We start from the raw sequence: 19,754 nt of genomic DNA on the forward strand, positions 1-19,754 counted from the left end.
GCCACGCCAGGAACACTGTAGTTCCGCGTCCTTGCATGATGCTCTGGCTGAAATGCACAAACCAGCAGTATAAGACAGGGCCAGCAGATTGAACATGACTCTCTGTTTCCTCCAAACATCTTACCACAAATCAAGGTTGCTTTCTTGTCATTTGGTTCAAGGCGCTTTTTTGCCCTTAGGACTCTAGAAATGAAGACTGATGGCTCAGAAACTGCCTCTTCGGAAAGAGGCAACACTTTGAGCTCGTGATGGTGGTTAGGAGAGCTGTTAGTGGGGCAGACGTGTGGCAGGATTGCAGCAGGGCAGCACAGCCTGGAGACGAAATGTGACATCCCCAGAGACGGACTGTGACCAGGCGTCCCTTGCTGCTTATAAGGGGGCGCCCAGCCCCACTCAGCCAGCTTCTGCCCGGACTCCAGCTGAGCAGGTTGCGAGGTCTGGAGTACTGAGCGAGGCCTTGGTGCTGGTGCCGTGCTCGGTGAGTTGTTTCTTGCAGCTCTCCGTGCCCGAGCCCAGAGCCCTTGGAGGACTGTCTGCGGCCCTGCCAGCTTCAGGCAGCCACAGTACCCAGGAGCCGCGCTCACAGCAGCAGAGGTGAGTGGGCAGGGAAACCTCCTCACCCTGGGCAGCTCGGAGGGTTTCCTTCCGCAGGGACCTGGGCACTTCTTCCAGCCCTGCCCGGGCCAGCCACTGACTGTGGCCTCTCTTCCTCTAATAGCGCAACACCCGCTGCTGCTGCGCCCGTGAGAGGGAGCAGTTTGTCATCCCCAGCTCCCCCCAGCACACAGCAGCACGCAGGAGCACGGCCACAGAGCTGGACAACTGCTGTCCCAACTGCCTGGACAGCTGGGAGGAGGCCAGCTACGTGATGCCGTGCCTCCACACATTCTGCTACGAGTGCATCGTGCGCAGGGCTGAGACCACGCCCAAGTGCCCCCTCTGCAAGAGGACGGTCACCTCCATCTTGCACTCGCTGCGGGCAGATGACAACTTTGCAGAGCACGTCATCCCACCACCTGCAGCAGCGTCCACGGCCGTCCACCCGACCAGAAGAGATCCCGGTCGCCCAGACGCCCACTATCTCCGTGGCCGTGCAGCATACCAGCCATCAGCTGTTGGGACGGTGCCCAGGGCTCCTGTGGGCAGCCTCCATCCCCACCTCTGGGCATGGCTCTTCCGACAGGACCCATCTCTGCTCCGTCCCCTGATGCCATGGCTGCGACGGGGGCTGCAGTGGATCTTCAGCGACAACCACTGGCAAGCCGTGCACAGCCTGGTCCTGTCCGGCCTGCACCTGTTTGGCCTGGACGAAGAGAGCCTGGCCCAGCGGCTCTGGCGTGTCCTGGGCAGCTACACAGGGATATTTGTGCGGTGGCTGATCAACGCCGTGGTGCCGCAGTGCGGCAGGGAAGCCCGACGGCAGCTGGGCCTAGGGGAGGCCCGTGCTGCCGAGGAGCGAGAGAGCAGCCCCGCAGCTGGCCCCGGCCGTGCCGCCTCCCGAGGGGGCTCTCCAGCCCTTGGTGCAGCCCCCTCCAGCAGCCCTGATGGGTCAGAGGCAGAAGAGCTTCCTGGCACCTCACCAGCCGCCCTTGCTGGGGGTCCCGCCAGCCACTCCTCTTCTCCCACTGCCATTGCCGCGGAGCCACGACAGCCCCAGGAGGAGCCAGGGCAGGCCCTGCCCAGGCCCTCCTCTCCTGGCGGGTGCAGGGATTGGTCCCTGGGTTACCCCGGCGAGCCCCGAAGAGGAGGGCCCGCAGCCATGGGGCCACTGCACCGCCAATCCAAAGGCCGTTCTGCAGGCGGCGGAAAGGAGCTGGCAAAAGCAGGGCCGGGCCAGCAGCCGGGGCGCCTGCCAGGCCCCAAGGGGACCAGCAGAGCCAGCGGGCTCATTAGTCTCGCTGTAGTCCACAAATACTACAATAAAGGTCTGAAAGCAGCAGAAATAGCCTTGGCAGTTCTTATCAAGCAGTTGCTGTGGCTGTCCCCGCCTGCGCCGGTTTCTCAGGTGGCCAGAAATGGCGACCCAGCAGACTCGGTGCATCCTCTCCCAAAGGGCGGAAGCGAGGATGACTCTGGTCATCCTCTTGTCTCTTTTAGCGATGGGCTGCAGCATTCGGCACTCGCTCGTCTTTGGTAGCTCCCCCAAGCTCCACAGCCTTGCCAAGATGACAGAGAGTGGCCTCGCAGTGACATCAGCCAGCTCGCTCAGCACCCTCAGAGAAATCCCGTCAGGGTCGATGGACTTGTAGCGGGCAAGGTTTGCTTGGACACCCCCGAGCCGACCGTGCTCTGGTACTGCAGTTCCCCTGCCCGTGGGCTAAAACACCTGCGAGCAGTGTCAGTGGCAGCTCTGCTGAGAGCTGCCTCCCACCTAGCTCTTCCCGGAACAAGCCACCGCATTCTCTCCTGAGGTCCAGGGCCAAGTCCAGGGGGACGATCTGCTCCCTGCTCCTGCTTGCCACGCCATTTCTGAGACAAGCCAGAATGCTGTTGGCCTTCTTGGCCACCTGGGTGTCCCTGACACCCTCCAGAAATCCTCCTGATGGCCTGTCCCTCACAGCAGGTGCCACGGAGGTTGACGTTCCCCAGCAGAACCAGTGCCAGTGAGCAGAAACTCAGCCACGCCAGGAACACTGTAGTTCCGCGTCCTTGCATGATGCTCTGGCTGAAATGCACAAACCAGCAGTATAAGACAGGGCCAGCAGATTGAACATGACTCTCTGTTTCCTCCAAACATCTTACCACAAATCAAGGTTGCTTTCTTGTCATTTGGTTCAAGGCGCTTTTTTGCCCTTAGGACTCTAGAAATGAAGACTGATGGCTCAGAAACTGCCTCTTCGGAAAGAGGCAACACTTTGAGCTCGTGATGGTGGTTAGGAGAGCTGTTAGTGGGGCAGACGTGTGGCAGGATTGCAGCAGGGCAGCACAGCCTGGAGACGAAATGTGACATCCCCAGAGACGGACTGTGACCAGGCGTCCCTTGCTGCTTATAAGGGGGCGCCCAGCCCCACTCAGCCAGCTTCTGCCCGGACTCCAGCTGAGCAGGTTGCGAGGTCTGGAGTACTGAGCGAGGCCTTGGTGCTGGTGCCGTGCTCGGTGAGTTGTTTCTTGCAGCTCTCCGTGCCCGAGCCCAGAGCCCTTGGAGGACTGTCTGCGGCCCTGCCAGCTTCAGGCAGCCACAGTACCCAGGAGCCGCGCTCACAGCAGCAGAGGTGAGTGGGCAGGGAAACCTCCTCACCCTGGGCAGCTCGGAGGGTTTCCTTCCGCAGGGACCTGGGCACTTCTTCCAGCCCTGCCCGGGCCAGCCACTGACTGTGGCCTCTCTTCCTCTAATAGCGCAACACCCGCTGCTGCTGCGCCCGTGAGAGGGAGCAGTTTGTCATCCCCAGCTCCTCCCAGCACACAGCAGCACGCAGGAGCACGGCCACAGAGCTGGACAACTGCTGTCCCAACTGCCTGGACAGCTGGGAGGAGGCCAGCTACGTGATGCCGTGCCTCCACACATTCTGCTACGAGTGCACCGTGCGCAGGGCTGAGACCACGCCCAAGTGCCCCCTCTGCAAGAGGACGGTCACCTCCATCTTGCACTCGCTGCGGGTGGATGACAACTTTGCAGAGCACGTCATCCCACCGCCTGCAGCAGCGTCCACGGCCGTCCACCCGACCAGAAGAGATCCCGGTCGCCCAGACGCCCACTATCTCCGTGGCCGTGCAGCATACCAGCCATCAGCTGTTGGGACGGTGCCCAGGGCTCCTGTGGGCAGCCTCCATCCCCACCTCTGGGCATGGCTCTTCCGACAGGACCCATCTCTGCTCCGTCCCCTGCTGCCACGGCTGCGACGGGGGCTACAGTGGATCTTCAGCGACAACCGCTGGCAAGCCGTGCACAGCCTGGCCCTGTCTGGCCTGCACCTGTTTGGCCTGGACGAAGAGAGCCTGGCCCAGCGGCTCTGGCGTGTCCTGGGCAGCTACACAGGGATATTTGTGCGGTGGCTGATCAACGCCGTGGTGCCGCAGTGCGGCGGGGAGGCCCGACGGCAGCTGGGCCTAGGGGAGGCCCGTGCTGCCGAGGAGCGAGAGAGCAGCCCCGCAGCTGGCCCCGGCCGTGCCGCCTCCCGAGGGGGCTCTCCAGCCCTTAGTGCAGCCCCCTCCAGCAGCCCTGACGGGTCAGAGGCAGAAGAGCTCCCTGGCACCTCACCAGCCGCCCTTGCTGGGGGTCCTGCCAGCCACCCCTCTTCTCCCACTGCCATTGCCGCGGAGCCACGACAGCCCCAGGAGGAGCCAGGGCAGGCCCTGCCCAGGCCCTCCTCTCCTGGCGGGTGCAGGGATTGGTCCCTGGGTTACCCCGGCGAGCCCCGAAGAGGAGGGCCCGCAGCCATGGGGCCACTGCACCGCCAATCCAAAGGCCGTTCTGCAGGCGGCGGAAAGGAGCTGGCAAAAGCAGGGCCGGGCCAGCAGCCGGGGCGCCTGCCAGGCCCCAAGGGGACCAGCAGAGCCAGCGGGCTCATTAGTCTCGCTGTAGTCCACAAATACTACAATAAAGGTCTGAAAGCAGCAGAAATAGCCTTGGCAGTTCTTATCAAGCAGTTGCTGTGGCTGTCCCCGCCTGCGCCGGTTTCTCAGGTGGCCAGAAATGGCGACCCAGCAGACTCGGTGCATCCTCTCCCAAAGGGCGTAAGCGAGGATGACTCTGGTCATCCTCTTGTCTCTTTTAGCGATGGGCTGCAGCATTCGGCACTCGCTCGTCTTTGGTAGCTCCCCCAAGCTCCACAGCCTTGCCAAGATGACAGAGAGTGGCCTCGCAGTGACATCAGCCAGCTCGCTCAGCACCCTCAGAGAAATCCCGTCAGGGTCGATGGACTTGTAGCGGGCAAGGTTTGCTTGGACACCCCCGAGCCGACCGTGCTCTGGTACTGCAGTTCCCCTGCCCGTGGGCTAAAACACCTGCGAGCAGTGTCAGTGGCAGCTCTGCTGAGAGCTGCCTCCCACCTAGCTCTTCCCGGAACAAGCCACCGCATTCTCTCCTGAGGTCCAGGGCCAAGTCCAGGGGGACGATCTGCTCCCTGCTCCTGCTTGCCACGCCATTTCTGAGACAAGCCAGAATGCTGTTGGCCTTCTTGGCCACCTGGGTGTCCCTGACACCCTCCAGAAATCCTCCTGATGGCCTGTCCCTCACAGCAGGTGCCACGGAGGTTGACGTTCCCCAGCAGAACCAGTGCCAGTGAGCAGAAACTCAGCCACGCCAGGAACACTGTAGTTCCGCGTCCTTGCATGATGCTCTGGCTGAAATGCACAAACCAGCAGTATAAGACAGGGCCAGCAGATTGAACATGACTCTCTGTTTCCTCCAAACATCTTACCACAAATTGCACAAGGTTGCTTTCTTGTCATTTGGTTCAAGGCGCTTTTTTGCCCTTAGGACTCTAGAAATGAAGACTGATGGCTCAGAAACTGCCTCTTCGGAAAGAGGCAAGACTTTGAGCTCTTGATGGTGGTTAGGAGAGCTGTTAGTGGGGCAGACGTGTGGCAGGATTGCAGCAGGGCAGCACAGCCTGGAGACGAAATGTGACATCCCCAGAGACGGACTGTGACCAGGCGTCCCTTGCTGCTTATAAGGGGGCGCCCAGCCCCACTCAGCCAGCTTCTGCCCGGACTCCAGCTGAGCAGGTTGCGAGGTCTGGAGTACTGAGCGAGGCCTTGGTGCTGGTGCCGTGCTCGGTGAGTTGTTTCTTGCAGCTCTCCGTGCCCGAGCCCAGAGCCCTTGGAGGACTGTCTGCGGCCCTGCCAGCTTCAGGCAGCTGCAGTACCCGGGAGCCGCGCTCACAGCAGCAGAGGTGAGTGGGCAGGGAAACCTCCTCACCCTGGGCAGCTCGGAGGGTTTCCTTCCGCAGGGACCTGGGCACTTCTTCCAGCCCTGCCCGGGCCAGCCACTGACTGTGGCCTCTCTTCCTCTAATAGCGCAACACCCGCTGCTGCTGCGCCCGTGAGAGGGAGCAGTTTGTCATCCCCAGCTCCCCCCAGCACACAGCAGCACGCAGGAGCACGGCCACAGAGCTGGACAACTGCTGTCCCAACTGCCTGGACAGCTGGGAGGAGGCCAGCTACGTGATGCCGTGCCTCCACACATTCTGCTACGAGTGCATCGTGCGCAGGGCTGAGACCACGCCCAAGTGCCCCCTCTGCAAGAGGACGGTCACCTCCATCTTGCACTCGCTGCGGGCAGATGACAACTTTGCAGAGCACGTCATCCCACCACCTGCAGCAGCGTCCACGGCCGTCCACCCGACCAGAAGAGATCCCGGTCGCCCAGACGCCCACTGTCTCCGTGGCCGTGCAGCATACCAGCCATCAGCTGTTGGGACGGTGCCCAGGGCTCCTGTGGGCAGCCTCCATCCCCACCTCTGGGCATGGCTCTTCCGACAGGACCCATCTCTGCTCCGTCCCCTGATGCCATGGCTGCGACGGGGGCTGCAGTGGATCTTCAGCGACAACCACTGGCAAGCCGTGCACAGCCTGGTCCTGTCCGGCCTGCACCTGTTTGGCCTGGACGAAGAGAGCCTGGCCCAGTGGCTCTGGCGTGTCCTGGGCAGCTACACAGGGATATTTGTGCGGTGGCTGATCAACGCCGTGGTGCCGCAGTGCGGCAGGGAAGCCCGACGGCAGCTGGGCCTAGGGGAGGCCCGTGCTGCCGAGGAGCGAGAGAGCAGCCCCGCAGCTGGCCCCGGCCGTGCCGCCTCCCGAGGGGGCTCTCCAGCCCTTAGTGCAGCCCCCTCCAGCAGCCCTGATGGGTCAGAGGCAGAAGAGCTTCCTGGCACCTCACCAGCCGCCCTTGCTGGGGGTCCCGCCAGCCACTCCTCTTCTCCCACTGCCATTGCCGCGGAGCCACGACAGCCCCAGGAGGAGCCAGGGCAGGCCCTGCCCAGGCCCTCCTCTCCTGGCGGGTGCAGGGATTGGTCCCTGGGTTACCCCGGCGAGCCCCGAAGAGGAGGGCCCGCAGCCATGGGGCCACTGCACCGCCAATCCAAAGGCCGTTCTGCAGGCGGCGGAAAGGAGCTGGCAAAAGCAGGGCTGGGCCAGCAGCCGGGGCGCCTGCCAGGCCCAAATGGGACCAGCAGAGCCAGCGGGCTCATTATTCTCGCTGTAGTCCACAAATACTACAATAAAGGTCTGAAAGCAGCAGAAATAGACTTGGCAGTTCTTATCAAGCAGTTGCTGTGGCTGTCCCCGCCTGCGCCGGTTTCTCAGGTGGCCAGAAATGGCGACCCAGCAGATTTGGTGCATCCTCTCCCAAAGGGCGGAAGGGAGGATGACTCTGGTCATCCTCTTGTCTCTTTTAGCGATGGGCTGCAGTATTCGGCACTCGCTCGTCTTTGGTAGCTCCCCCAAGCTCCACAGCCTTGCCAAGATGACAGAGAGTGGCCTCGCAGTGACATCAGCCAGCTCGCTCAGCACCCTCAGAGAAATCCCGTCAGGGTCGATGGACTTGTAGCGGGCAAGGTTTGCTTGGACACCCCCGAGCCGACCGTGCTCTGGTACTGCAGTTCCCCTGCCCGTGGGCTAAAACACCTGCGAGCAGTGTCAGTGGCAGCTCTGCTGAGAGCTGCCTCCCACCTAGCTCTTCCCGGAACAAGCCACCGCATTCTCTCCTGAGGTCCAGGGCCAAGTCCAGGGGGACGATCTGCTCCCTGCTCCTGCTTGCCACGCCATTTCTGAGACAAGCCAGAATGCTGTTGGCCTTCTTGGCCACCTGGGTGTCCCTGACACCCTCCAGAAATCCTCCTGATGGCCTGTCCCTCACAGCAGGTACCACGGAGATTGACGTTCCCCAGCAGAACCAGTGCCAGTGAGCAGAAACTCAGCCACGCCAGGAACACTGTAGTTCCGCGTCCTTGCATGATGCTCTGGCTGAAATGCACAAACCAGCAGTATAAGACAGGGCCAGCAGATTGAACATGACTCTCTGTTTCCTCCAAACATCTTACCACAAATTGCACAAGGTTGCTTTCTTGTCATTTGGTTCAAGGCGCTTTTTTGCCCTTAGGACTCTAGAAATGAAGACTGATGGCTCAGAAACTGCCTCTTCGGAAAGAGGCAAGACTTTGAGCTCTTGATGGTGGTTAGGAGAGCTGTTAGTGGGGCAGACGTGTGGCAGGATTGCAGCAGGGCAGCACAGCCTGGAGACGAAATGTGACATCCCCAGAGACGGACTGTGACCAGGCGTCCCTTGCTGCTTATAAGGGGGCGCCCAGCCCCACTCAGCCAGCTTCTGCCCGGACTCCAGCTGAGCAGGTTGCGAGGTCTGGAGTACTGAGCGAGGCCTTGGTGCTGGTGCCGTGCTCGGTGAATTGTTTCTTGCAGCTCTCCGTGCCCGAGCCCAGAGCCCTTGGAGGACTGTCTGCGGCCCTGCCAGCTTCAGGCAGCTGCAGTACCCGGGAGCCGCGCTCACAGCAGCAGAGGTGAGTGGGCAGGGAAACCTCCTCACCCTGGGCAGCTCGGAGGGTTTCCTTCCGCAGGGACCTGGGCACTTCTTCCAGCCCTGCCCGGGCCAGCCACTGACTGTGGCCTCTCTTCCTCTAATAGCGCAACACCCGCTGCTGCTGCGCCCGTGAGAGGGAGCAGTTTGTCATCCCCAGCTCCCCCCAGCACACAGCAGCACGCAGGAGCACGGCCACAGAGCTGGACAACTGCTGTCCCAACTGCCTGGACAGCTGGGAGGAGGCCAGCTACGTGATGCCGTGCCTCCACACATTCTGCTACGAGTGCATCGTGCGCAGGGCTGAGACCACGCCCAAGTGCCCCCTCTGCAAGAGGACGGTCACCTCCATCTTGCACTCGCTGCGGGCAGATGACAACTTTGCAGAGCACGTCATCCCACCACCTGCAGCAGCGTCCACGGCCGTCCACCCGACCAGAAGAGATCCCGGTCGCCCAGACGCCCACTATCTCCGTGGCCGTGCAGCATACCAGCCATCAGCTGTTGGGACGGTGCCCAGGGCTCCTGTGGGGAGCCTCCATCCCCACCTCTGGGCATGGCTCTTCCGACAGGACCCATCTCTGCTCCGTCCCCTGATGCCATGGCTGCGACGGGGGCTGCAGTGGATCTTCAGCGACAACCACTGGCAAGCCGTGCACAGCCTGGTCCTGTCCGGCCTGCACCTGTTTGGCCTGGACGAAGAGAGCCTGGCCCAGCGGCTCTGGCGTGTCCTGGGCAGCTACACAGGGATATTTGTGCGGTGGCTGATCAACGCCGTGGTGCCGCAGTGCGGCAGGGAAGCCCGACGGCAGCTGGGCCTAGGGGAGGCCCGTGCTGCCGAGGAGCGAGAGAGCAGCCCCGCAGCTGGCCCCGGCCGTGCCGCCTCCCGAGGGGGCTCTCCAGCCCTTGGTGCAGCCCCCTCCAGCAGCCCTGATGGGTCAGAGGCAGAAGAGCTTCCTGGCACCTCACCAGCCGCCCTTGCTGGGGGTCCCGCCAGCCACTCCTCTTCTCCCACTGCCATTGCCGCGGAGCCACGACAGCCCCAGGAGGAGCCAGGGCAGGCCCTGCCCAGGCCCTCCTCTCCTGGCGGGTGCAGGGATTGGTCCCTGGGTTACCCCGGCGAGCCCCGAAGAGGAGGGCCCGCAGCCATGGGGCCACTGCACCGCCAATCCAAAGGCCGTTCTGCAGGCGGCGGAAAGGAGCTGGCAAAAGCAGGGCCGGGCCAGCAGCCGGGGCGCCTGCCAGGCCCCAAGGGGACCAGCAGAGCCAGCGGGCTCATTAGTCTCGCTGTAGTCCACAAATACTACAATAAAGGTCTGAAAGCAGCAGAAATAGCCTTGGCAGTTCTTATCAAGCAGTTGCTGTGGCTGTCCCCGCCTGCGCCGGTTTCTCAGGTGGCCAGAAATGGCGACCCAGCAGACTCGGTGCATCCTCTCCCAAAGGGCGGAAGCGAGGATGACTCTGGTCATCCTCTTGTCTCTTTTAGCGATGGGCTGCAGCATTCGGCACTCGCTCGTCTTTGGTAGCTCCCCCAAGCTCCACAGCCTTGCCAAGATGACAGAGAGTGGCCTCGCAGTGACATCAGCCAGCTCGCTCAGCACCCTCAGAGAAATCCCGTCAGGGTCGATGGACTTGTAGCGGGCAAGGTTTGCTTGGACACCCCCGAGCCGACCGTGCTCTGGTACTGCAGTTCCCCTGCCCGTGGGCTAAAACACCTGCGAGCAGTGTCAGTGGCAGCTCTGCTGAGAGCTGCCTCCCACCTAGCTCTTCCCGGAACAAGCCACCGCATTCTCTCCTGAGGTCCAGGGCCAAGTCCAGGGGGACGATCTGCTCCCTGCTCCTGCTTGCCACGCCATTTCTGAGACAAGCCAGAATGCTGTTGGCCTTCTTGGCCACCTGGGTGTCCCTGACACCCTCCAGAAATCCTCCTGATGGCCTGTCCCTCACAGCAGGTGCCACGGAGGTTGACGTTCCCCAGCAGAACCAGTGCCAGTGAGCAGAAACTCAGCCACGCCAGGAACACTGTAGTTCCGCGTCCTTGCATGATGCTCTGGCTGAAATGCACAAACCAGCAGTATAAGACAGGGCCAGCAGATTGAACATGACTCTCTGTTTCCTCCAAACATCTTACCACAAATCAAGGTTGCTTTCTTGTCATTTGGTTCAAGGCGCTTTTTTGCCCTTAGGACTCTAGAAATGAAGACTGATGGCTCAGAAACTGCCTCTTCGGAAAGAGGCAACACTTTGAGCTCGTGATGGTGGTTAGGAGACCTGTTAGTGGGGCAGACGTGTGGCAGGATTGCAGCAGGGCAGCACAGCCTGGAGACGAAATGTGACATCCCCAGAGACGGACTGTGACCAGGCGTCCCTTGCTGCTTATAAGGGGGCGCCCAGCCCCACTCAGCCAGCTTCTGCCCGGACTCCAGCTGAGCAGGTTGCGAGGTCTGGAGTACTGAGCGAGGCCTTGGTGCTGGTGCCGTGCTCGGTGAGTTGTTTCTTGCAGCTCTCCGTGCCCGAGCCCAGAGCCCTTGGAGGACTGTCTGCGGCCCTGCCAGCTTCAGGCAGCCGCAGTACCCGGGAGCCGCGCTCACAGCAGCAGAGGTGAGTGGGCAGGGAAACCTCCTCACCCTGGGCAGCTCGGAGGGTTTCCTTCCGCAGGGACCTGGGCACTTCTTCCAGCCCTGCCCGGGCCAGCCACTGACTGTGGCCTCTCTTCCTCTAATAGCGCAACACCCGCTGCTGCTGCGCCCGTGAGAGGGAGCAGTTTGTCATCCCCAGCTCCTCCCAGCACACAGCAGCACGCAGGAGCACGGCCACAGAGCTGGACAACTGCTGTCCCAACTGCCTGGACAGCTGGGAGGAGGCCAGCTACGTGATGCCGTGCCTCCACACATTCTGCTACGAGTGCACCGTGCGCAGGGCTGAGACCACGCCCAAGTGCCCCCTCTGCAAGAGGACGGTCACCTCCATCTTGCACTCGCTGCGGGTGGATGACAACTTTGCAGAGCACGTCATCCCACCGCCTGCAGCAGCGTCCACGGCCGTCCACCCGACCAGAAGAGATCCCGGTCGCCCAGACGCCCACTATCTCCGTGGCCGTGCAGCATACCAGCTATCAGCTGTGGGGACGGTGCCCAGGGCTCCTGTGGGCAGCCTCCATCCCCACCTCTGGGCATGGCTCTTCCGACAGGACCCATCTCTGCTCCGTCCCCTGCTGCCATGGCTGCGACGGGGGCTGCAGTGGATCTTCAGTGACAACCGCTGGGAAGCCGTGCACAGCCTGGCCCTGTCTGGCCTGCACCTGTTTGGCCTGGACGAAGAGAGCCTGGCCCAGCGGCTCTGGCGTGTCCTGGGCAGCTACACAGGGATATTTGTGCGGTGGCTGATCAACGCCGTGGTGCCGCAGTGCGGCGGGGAGGCCCGACGGCAGCTGGGCCTAGGGGAGGCCCGTGCTGCCGAGGAGCGAGAGAGCAGCCCCGCAGCTGGCCCCGGCCGTGCCGCCTCCCGAGGGGGCTCTCCAGCCCTTAGTGCAGCCCCCTCCAGCAGCCCTGACGGGTCAGAGGCAGAAGAGCTCCCTGGCACCTCACCAGCCGCCCTTGCTGGGGGTCCTGCCAGCCACCCCTCTTCTCCCACTGCCATTGCCGCGGAGCCACGACAGCCCCAGGAGGAGCCAGGGCAGGCCCTGCCCAGGCCCTCCTCTCCTGGCGGGTGCAGGGATTGGTCCCTGGGTTACCCCGGCGAGCCCCGAAGAGGAGGGCCCGCAGCCATGGGGCCACTGCACCGCCAATCCAAAGGCCGTTCTGCAGGCGGCGGAAAGGAGCTGGCAAAAGCAGGGCCGGGCCAGCAGCCGGGGTGCCTGCCAGGCCCCAAGGGGACCAGCAGAGCCAGCGGGCTCATTAGTCTCGCTGTAGTCCACAAATACTACAATAAAGGTCTGAAAGCAGCAGAAATAGCCTTGGCAGTTCTTATCAAGCAGTTGCTGTGGCTGTCCCCGCCTGCGCCGGTTTCTCAGGTGGCCAGAAATGGCGACCCAGCAGACTCGGTGCATCCTCTCCCAAAGGGCGGAAGCGAGGATGACTCTGGTCATCCTCTTGTCTCTTTTAGCGATGGGCTGCAGCATTCGGCACTCGCTCGTCTTTGGTAGCTCCCCCAAGCTCCACAGCCTTGCCAAGATGACAGAGAGTGGCCTCGCAGTGACATCAGCCAGCTCGCTCAGCACCCTCAGAGAAATCCCGTCAGGGTCGATGGACTTGTAGCGGGCAAGGTTTGCTTGGACACCCCCGAGCCGACCGTGCTCTGGTACTGCAGTTCCCCTGCCCGTGGGCTAAAACACCTGCGAGCAGTGTCAGTGGCAGCTCTGCTGAGAGCTGCCTCCCACCTAGCTCTTCCCGGAACAAGCCACCGCATTCTCTCCTGAGGTCCAGGGCCAAGTCCAGGGGGACGATCTGCTCCCTGCTCCTGCTTGCCACGCCATTTCTGAGACAAGCCAGAATGCTGTTGGCCTTCTTGGCCACCTGGGTGTCCCTGACACCCTCCAGAAATCCTCCTGATGGCCTGTCCCTCACAGCAGGTGCCACGGAGGTTGACGTTCCCCAGCAGAACCAGTGCCAGTGAGCAGAAACTCAGCCACGCCAGGAACACTGTAGTTCCGCGTCCTTGCATGATGCTCTGGCTGAAATGCACAAACCAGCAGTATAAGACAGGGCCAGCAGATTGAACATGACTCTCTGTTTCCTCCAAACATCTTACCACAAATCAAGGTTGCTTTCTTGTCATTTGGTTCAAGGCGCTTTTTTGCCCTTAGGACTCTAGAAATGAAGACTGATGGCTCAGAAACTGCCTCTTCGGAAAGAGGCAAGACTTTGAGCTCGTGATGGTGGTTAGGAGAGCTGTTAGTGGGGCAGACGTGTGGCAGGATTGCAGCAGGGCAGCACAGCCTGGAGACGAAATGTGACATCCCCAGAGACGGACTGTGACCAGGCGTCCCTTGCTGCTTATAAGGGGACGCCCAGCCCCACTCAGCCAGCTTCTGCCCGGACTCCAGCTGAGCAGGTTGCGAGGTCTGGAGTACTGAGCGAGGCCTTGGTGCTGGTGCCGTGCTCGGTGAGTTGTTTCTTGCAGCTCTCCGTGCCCGAGCCCAGAGCCCTTGGAGGACTGTCTGCGGCCCTGCCAGCTTCAGGCAGCCGCAGTACCCGGGAGCCGCGCTCACAGCAGCAGAGGTGAGTGGGCAGGGAAACCTCCTCACCCTGGGCAGCTCGGAGGGTTTCCTTCCGCAGGGACCTGGGCACTTCTTCCAGCCCTGCCCGGGCCAGCCACTGACTGTGGCCTCTCTTCCTCTAATAGCGCAACACCCGCTGCTGCTGCGCCCGTGAGAGGGAGAAGTTTGTCATCCCCAGCTCCTCCCAGCACACAGCAGCACGCAGGAGCACGGCCACAGAGCTGGACAACTGCTGTCCCAACTGCCTGGACAGCTGGGAGGAGGCCAGCTACGTGATGCCGTGCCTCCACACATTCTGCTACGAGTGCACCGTGCGCAGGGCTGAGAGCACGCCCAAGTGCCCCCTCTGCAAGAGGACGGTCACCTCCATCTTGCACTCGCTGCGGGTGGATGACAACTTTGCAGAGCACGTCATCCCACCGCCTGCAGCAGCGTCCACGGCCGTCCACCCGACCAGAAGAGATCCCGGTCGCCCAGACGCCCACTATCTCCGTGGCCGTGCAGCATACCAGCTATCAGCTGTGGGGACGGTGCCCAGGGCTCCTGTGGGCAGCCTCCATCCCCACCTCTGGGCATGGCTCTTCCGACAGGACCCATCTCTGCTCCGTCCCCTGCTGCCATGGCTGCGACGGGGGCTGCAGTGGATCTTCAGTGACAACCGCTGGGAAGCCGTGCACAGCCTGGTCCTGTCTGGCCTGCACCTGTTTGGCCTGGACGAAGAGAGCCTGGCCCAGCGGCTCTGGCGTGTCCTGGGCAGCTACACAGGGATATTTGTGCGGTGGCTGATCAACGCCGTGGTGCCGCAGTGCGGCGGGGAGGCCCGACGGCAGCTGGGCCTAGGGGAGGCCCGTGCTGCCGAGGAGCGAGAGAGCAGCCCCGCAGCTGGCCCCGGCCGTGCCGCCTCCCGAGGGGGCTCTCCAGCCCTTAGTGCAGCCCCCTCCAGCAGCCCTGACGGGTCAGAGGCAGAAGAGCTCCCTGGCACCTCACCAGCCGCCCTTGCTGGGGGTCCTGCCAGCCACCCCTCTTCTCCCACTGCCATTGCCGCGGAGCCACGACAGCCCCAGGAGGAGCCAGGGCAGGCCCTGCCCAGGCCCTCCTCTCCTGGCGGGTGCAGGGATTGGTCCCTGGGTTACCCCGGCGAGCCCCGAAGAGGAGGGCCCGCAGCCATGGGGCCACTGCACCGCCAATCCAAAGGCCGTTCTGCAGGCGGCGGAAAGGAGCTGGCAAAAGCAGGGCCGGGCCAGCAGCCGGGGTGCCTGCCAGGCCCCAAGGGGACCAGCAGAGCCAGCGGGCTCATTAGTCTCGCTGTAGTCCACAAATACTACAATAAAGGTCTGAAAGCAGCAGAAATAGCCTTGGCAGTTCTTATCAAGCAGTTGCTGTGGCTGTCCCCGCCTGCGCCGGTTTCTCAGGTGGCCAGAAATGGCGACCCAGCAGACTCGGTGCATCCTCTCCCAAAGGGCGGAAGCGAGGATGACTCTGGTCATCCTCTTGTCTCTTTTAGCGATGGGCTGCAGCATTCGGCACTCGCTCGTCTTTGGTAGCTCCCCCAAGCTTCACAGCCTTGCCAAGATGACAGAGAGTGGCCTCGCAGTGACATCAGCCAGCTCGCTCAGCACCCTCAGAGAAATCCCGTCAGGGTCGATGGACTTGTAGCGGGCAAGGTTTGCTTGGACACCCCCGAGCCGACCGTGCTCTGGTACTGCAGTTCCCCTGCCCGTGGGCTAAAACACCTGCGAGCAGTGTCAGTGGCAGCTCTGCTGAGAGCTGCCTCCCACCTAGCTCTTCCCGGAACAAGCCACCGCATTCTCTCCTGAGGTCCAGGGCCAAGTCCAGGGGGACGATCTGCTCCCTGCTCCTGCTTGCCACGCCATTTCTGAGACAAGCCAGAATGCTGTTGGCCTTCTTGGCCACCTGGGTGTCCCTGACACCCTCCAGAAATCCTCCTGATGGCCTGTCCCTCACAGCAGGTGCCACGGAGGTTGACGTTCCCCAGCAGAACCAGTGCCAGTGAGCAGAAACTCAGCCACGCCAGGAACACTGTAGTTCCGCGTCCTTGCATGATGCTCTGGCTGAAATGCACAAACCAGCAGTATAAGACAGGGCCAGCAGATTGAACATGACTCTCTGTTTCCTCCAAACATCTTACCACAAATCAAGGTTGCTTTCTTGTCATTTGGTTCAAGGCGCTTTTTTGCCCTTAGGACTCTAGAAATGAAGACTGATGGCTCAGAAACTGCCTCTTCGGAAAGAGGCAAGACTTTGAGCTCGTGATGGTGGTTAGGAGAGCTGTTAGTGGGGCAGACGTGTGGCAGGATTGCAGCAGGGCAGCACAGCCTGGAGACGAAATGTGACATCCCCAGAGACGGACTGTGACCAGGCGTCCCTTGCTGCTTATAAGGGGACGCCCAGCCCCACTCAGCCAGCTTCTGCCCGGACTCCAGCTGAGCAGGTTGCGAGGTCTGGAGTACTGAGCGAGGCCTTGGTGCTGGTGCCGTGCTCGGTGAGTTGTTTCTTGCAGCTCTCCGTGCCCGAGCCCAGAGCCCTTGGAGGACTGTCTGCGGCCCTGCCAGCTTCAGGCAGCCGCAGTACCCGGGAGCCGCGCTCACAGCAGCAGAGGTGAGTGGGCAGGGAAACCTCCTCACCCTGGGCAGCTCGGAGGGTTTCCTTCCGCAGGGACCTGGGCACTTCTTCCAGCCCTGCCCGGGCCAGCCACTGACTGTGGCCTCTCTTCCTCTAATAGCGCAACACCCGCTGCTGCTGCGCCCGTGAGAGGGAGAAGTTTGTCATCCCCAGCTCCTCCCAGCACACAGCAGCACGCAGGAGCACGGCCACAGAGCTGGACAACTGCTGTCCCAACTGCCTGGACAGCTGGGAGGAGGCCAGCTACGTGATGCCGTGCCTCCACACATTCTGCTACGAGTGCACCGTGCGCAGGGCTGAGAGCACGCCCAAGTGCCCCCTCTGCAAGAGGACGGTCACCTCCATCTTGCACTCGCTGCGGGTGGATGACAACTTTGCAGAGCACGTCATCCCACCGCCTGCAGCAGCGTCCACGGCCGTCCACCCGACCAGAAGAGATCCCGGTCGCCCAGACGCCCACTATCTCCGTGGCCGTGCAGCATACCAGCTATCAGCTGTGGGGACGGTGCCCAGGGCTCCTGTGGGCAGCCTCCATCCCCACCTCTGGGCATGGCTCTTCCGACAGGACCCATCTCTGCTCCGTCCCCTGCTGCCATGGCTGCGACGGGGGCTGCAGTGGATCTTCAGTGACAACCGCTGGGAAGCCGTGCACAGCCTGGTCCTGTCTGGCCTGCACCTGTTTGGCCTGGACGAAGAGAGCCTGGCCCAGCGGCTCTGGCGTGTCCTGGGCAGCTACACAGGGATATTTGTGCGGTGGCTGATCAACGCCGTGGTGCCGCAGTGCGGCGGGGAGGCCCGACGGCAGCTGGGCCTAGGGGAGGCCCGTGCTGCCGAGGAGCGAGAGAGCAGCCCCGCAGCTGGCCCCGGCCGTGCCGCCTCCCGAGGGGGCTCTCCAGCCCTTAGTGCAGCCCCCTCCAGCAGCCCTGATGGGTCAGAGGCAGAAGAGCTTCCTGGCACCTCACCAGCCGCCCTTGCTGGGGGTCCCGCCAGCCACTCCTCTTCTCCCACTGCCATTGCCGCGGAGCCACGACAGCCCCAGGAGGAGCCAGGGCAGGCCCTGCCCAGGCCCTCCTCTCCTGGCGGGTGCAGGGATTGGTCCCTGGGTTACCCCGGCGAGCCCCGAAGAGGAGGGCCCGCAGCCATGGGGCCACTGCACCGCCAATCCAAAGGCCGTTCTGCAGGCGGCGGAAAGGAGCTGGCAAAAGCAGGGCTGGGCCAGCAGCCGGGGCGCCTGCCAGGCCCAAATGGGACCAGCAGAGCCAGCGGGCTCATTATTCTCGCTGTAGTCCACAAATACTACAATAAAGGTCTGAAAGCAGCAGAAATAGACTTGGCAGTTCTTATCAAGCAGTTGCTGTGGCTGTCCCCGCCTGCGCCGGTTTCTCAGGTGGCCAGAAATGGCGACCCAGCAGATTTGGTGCATCCTCTCCCAAAGGGCGGAAGGGAGGATGACTCTGGTCATCCTCTTGTCTCTTTTAGCGATGGGCTGCAGTATTCGGCACTCGCTCGTCTTTGGTAGCTCCCCCAAGCTCCACAGCCTTGCCAAGATGACAGAGAGTGGCCTCGCAGTGACATCAGCCAGCTCGCTCAGCACCCTCAGAGAAATCCCGTCAGGGTCGATGGACTTGTAGCGGGCAAGGTTTGCTTGGACACCCCCGAGCCGACCGTGCTCTGGTACTGCAGTTCCCCTGCCCGTGGGCTAAAACACCTGCGAGCAGTGTCAGTGGCAGCTCTGCTGAGAGCTGCCTCCCACCTAGCTCTTCCCGGAACAAGCCACCGCATTCTCTCCTGAGGTCCAGGGCCAAGTCCAGGGGGACGATCTGCTCCCTGCTCCTGCTTGCCACGCCATTTCTGAGACAAGCCAGAATGCTGTTGGCCTTCTTGGCCACCTGGGTGTCCCTGACACCCTCCAGAAATCCTCCTGATGGCCTGTCCCTCACAGCAGGTACCACGGAGATTGACGTTCCCCAGCAGAACCAGTGCCAGTGAGCAGAAACTCAGCCACGCCAGGAACACTGTAGTTCCGCGTCCTTGCATGATGCTCTGGCTGAAATGCACAAACCAGCAGTATAAGACAGGGCCAGCAGATTGAACATGACTCTCTGTTTCCTCCAAACATCTTACCACAAATTGCACAAGGTTGCTTTCTTGTCATTTGGTTCAAGGCGCTTTTTTGCCCTTAGGACTCTAGAAATGAAGACTGATGGCTCAGAAACTGCCTCTTTGGAAAGAGGCAAGACTTTGAGCTCTTGATGGTGGTTAGGAGAGCTGTTAGTGGGGCAGACGTGTGGCAGGATTGCAGCAGGGCAGCACAGCCTGGAGACGAAATGTGACATCCCCAGAGACGGACTGTGACCAGGCGTCCCTTGCTGCTTATAAGGGGGCGCCCAGCCCCACTCAGCCAGCTTCTGCCCGGACTCCAGCTGAGCAGGTTGCGAGGTCTGGAGTACTGAGCGAGGCCTTGGTGCTGGTGCCGTGCTCGGTGAATTGTTTCTTGCAGCTCTCCGTGCCCGAGCCCAGAGCCCTTGGAGGACTGTCTGCGGCCCTGCCAGCTTCAGGCAGCTGCAGTACCCGGGAGCCGCGCTCACAGCAGCAGAGGTGAGTGGGCAGGGAAACCTCCTCACCCTGGGCAGCTCGGAGGGTTTCCTTCCGCAGGGACCTGGGCACTTCTTCCAGCCCTGCCCGGGCCAGCCACTGACTGTGGCCTCTCTTCCTCTAATAGCGCAACACCCGCTGCTGCTGCGCCCGTGAGAGGGAGCAGTTTGTCATCCCCAGCTCCCCCCAGCACACAGCAGCACGCAGGAGCACGGCCACAGAGCTGGACAACTGCTGTCCCAACTGCCTGGACAGCTGGGAGGAGGCCAGCTACGTGATGCCGTGCCTCCACACATTCTGCTACGAGTGCATCGTGCGCAGGGCTGAGACCACGCCCAAGTGCCCCCTCTGCAAGAGGACGGTCACCTCCATCTTGCACTCGCTGCGGGCAGATGACAACTTTGCAGAGCACGTCATCCCACCACCTGCAGCAGCGTCCACGGCCGTCCACCCGACCAGAAGAGATCCCGGTCGCCCAGACGCCCACTATCTCCGTGGCCGTGCAGCATACCAGCCATCAGCTGTTGGGACGGTGCCCAGGGCTCCTGTGGGGAGCCTCCATCCCCACCTCTGGGCATGGCTCTTCCGACAGGACCCATCTCTGCTCCGTCCCCTGATGCCATGGCTGCGACGGGGGCTGCAGTGGATCTTCAGCGACAACCACTGGCAAGCCGTGCACAGCCTGGTCCTGTCCGGCCTGCACCTGTTTGGCCTGGACGAAGAGAGCCTGGCCCAGCGGCTCTGGCGTGTCCTGGGCAGCTACACAGGGATATTTGTGCGGTGGCTGATCAACGCCGTGGTGCCGCAGTGCGGCAGGGAAGCCCG

The sequence above is a fragment of the Opisthocomus hoazin genome, chromosome 4 (genome assembly GCF_030867145.1).
Source record: "Opisthocomus hoazin isolate bOpiHoa1 chromosome 4, bOpiHoa1.hap1, whole genome shotgun sequence".
Lineage (NCBI taxonomy): Eukaryota > Metazoa > Chordata > Aves > Opisthocomiformes > Opisthocomidae > Opisthocomus > Opisthocomus hoazin.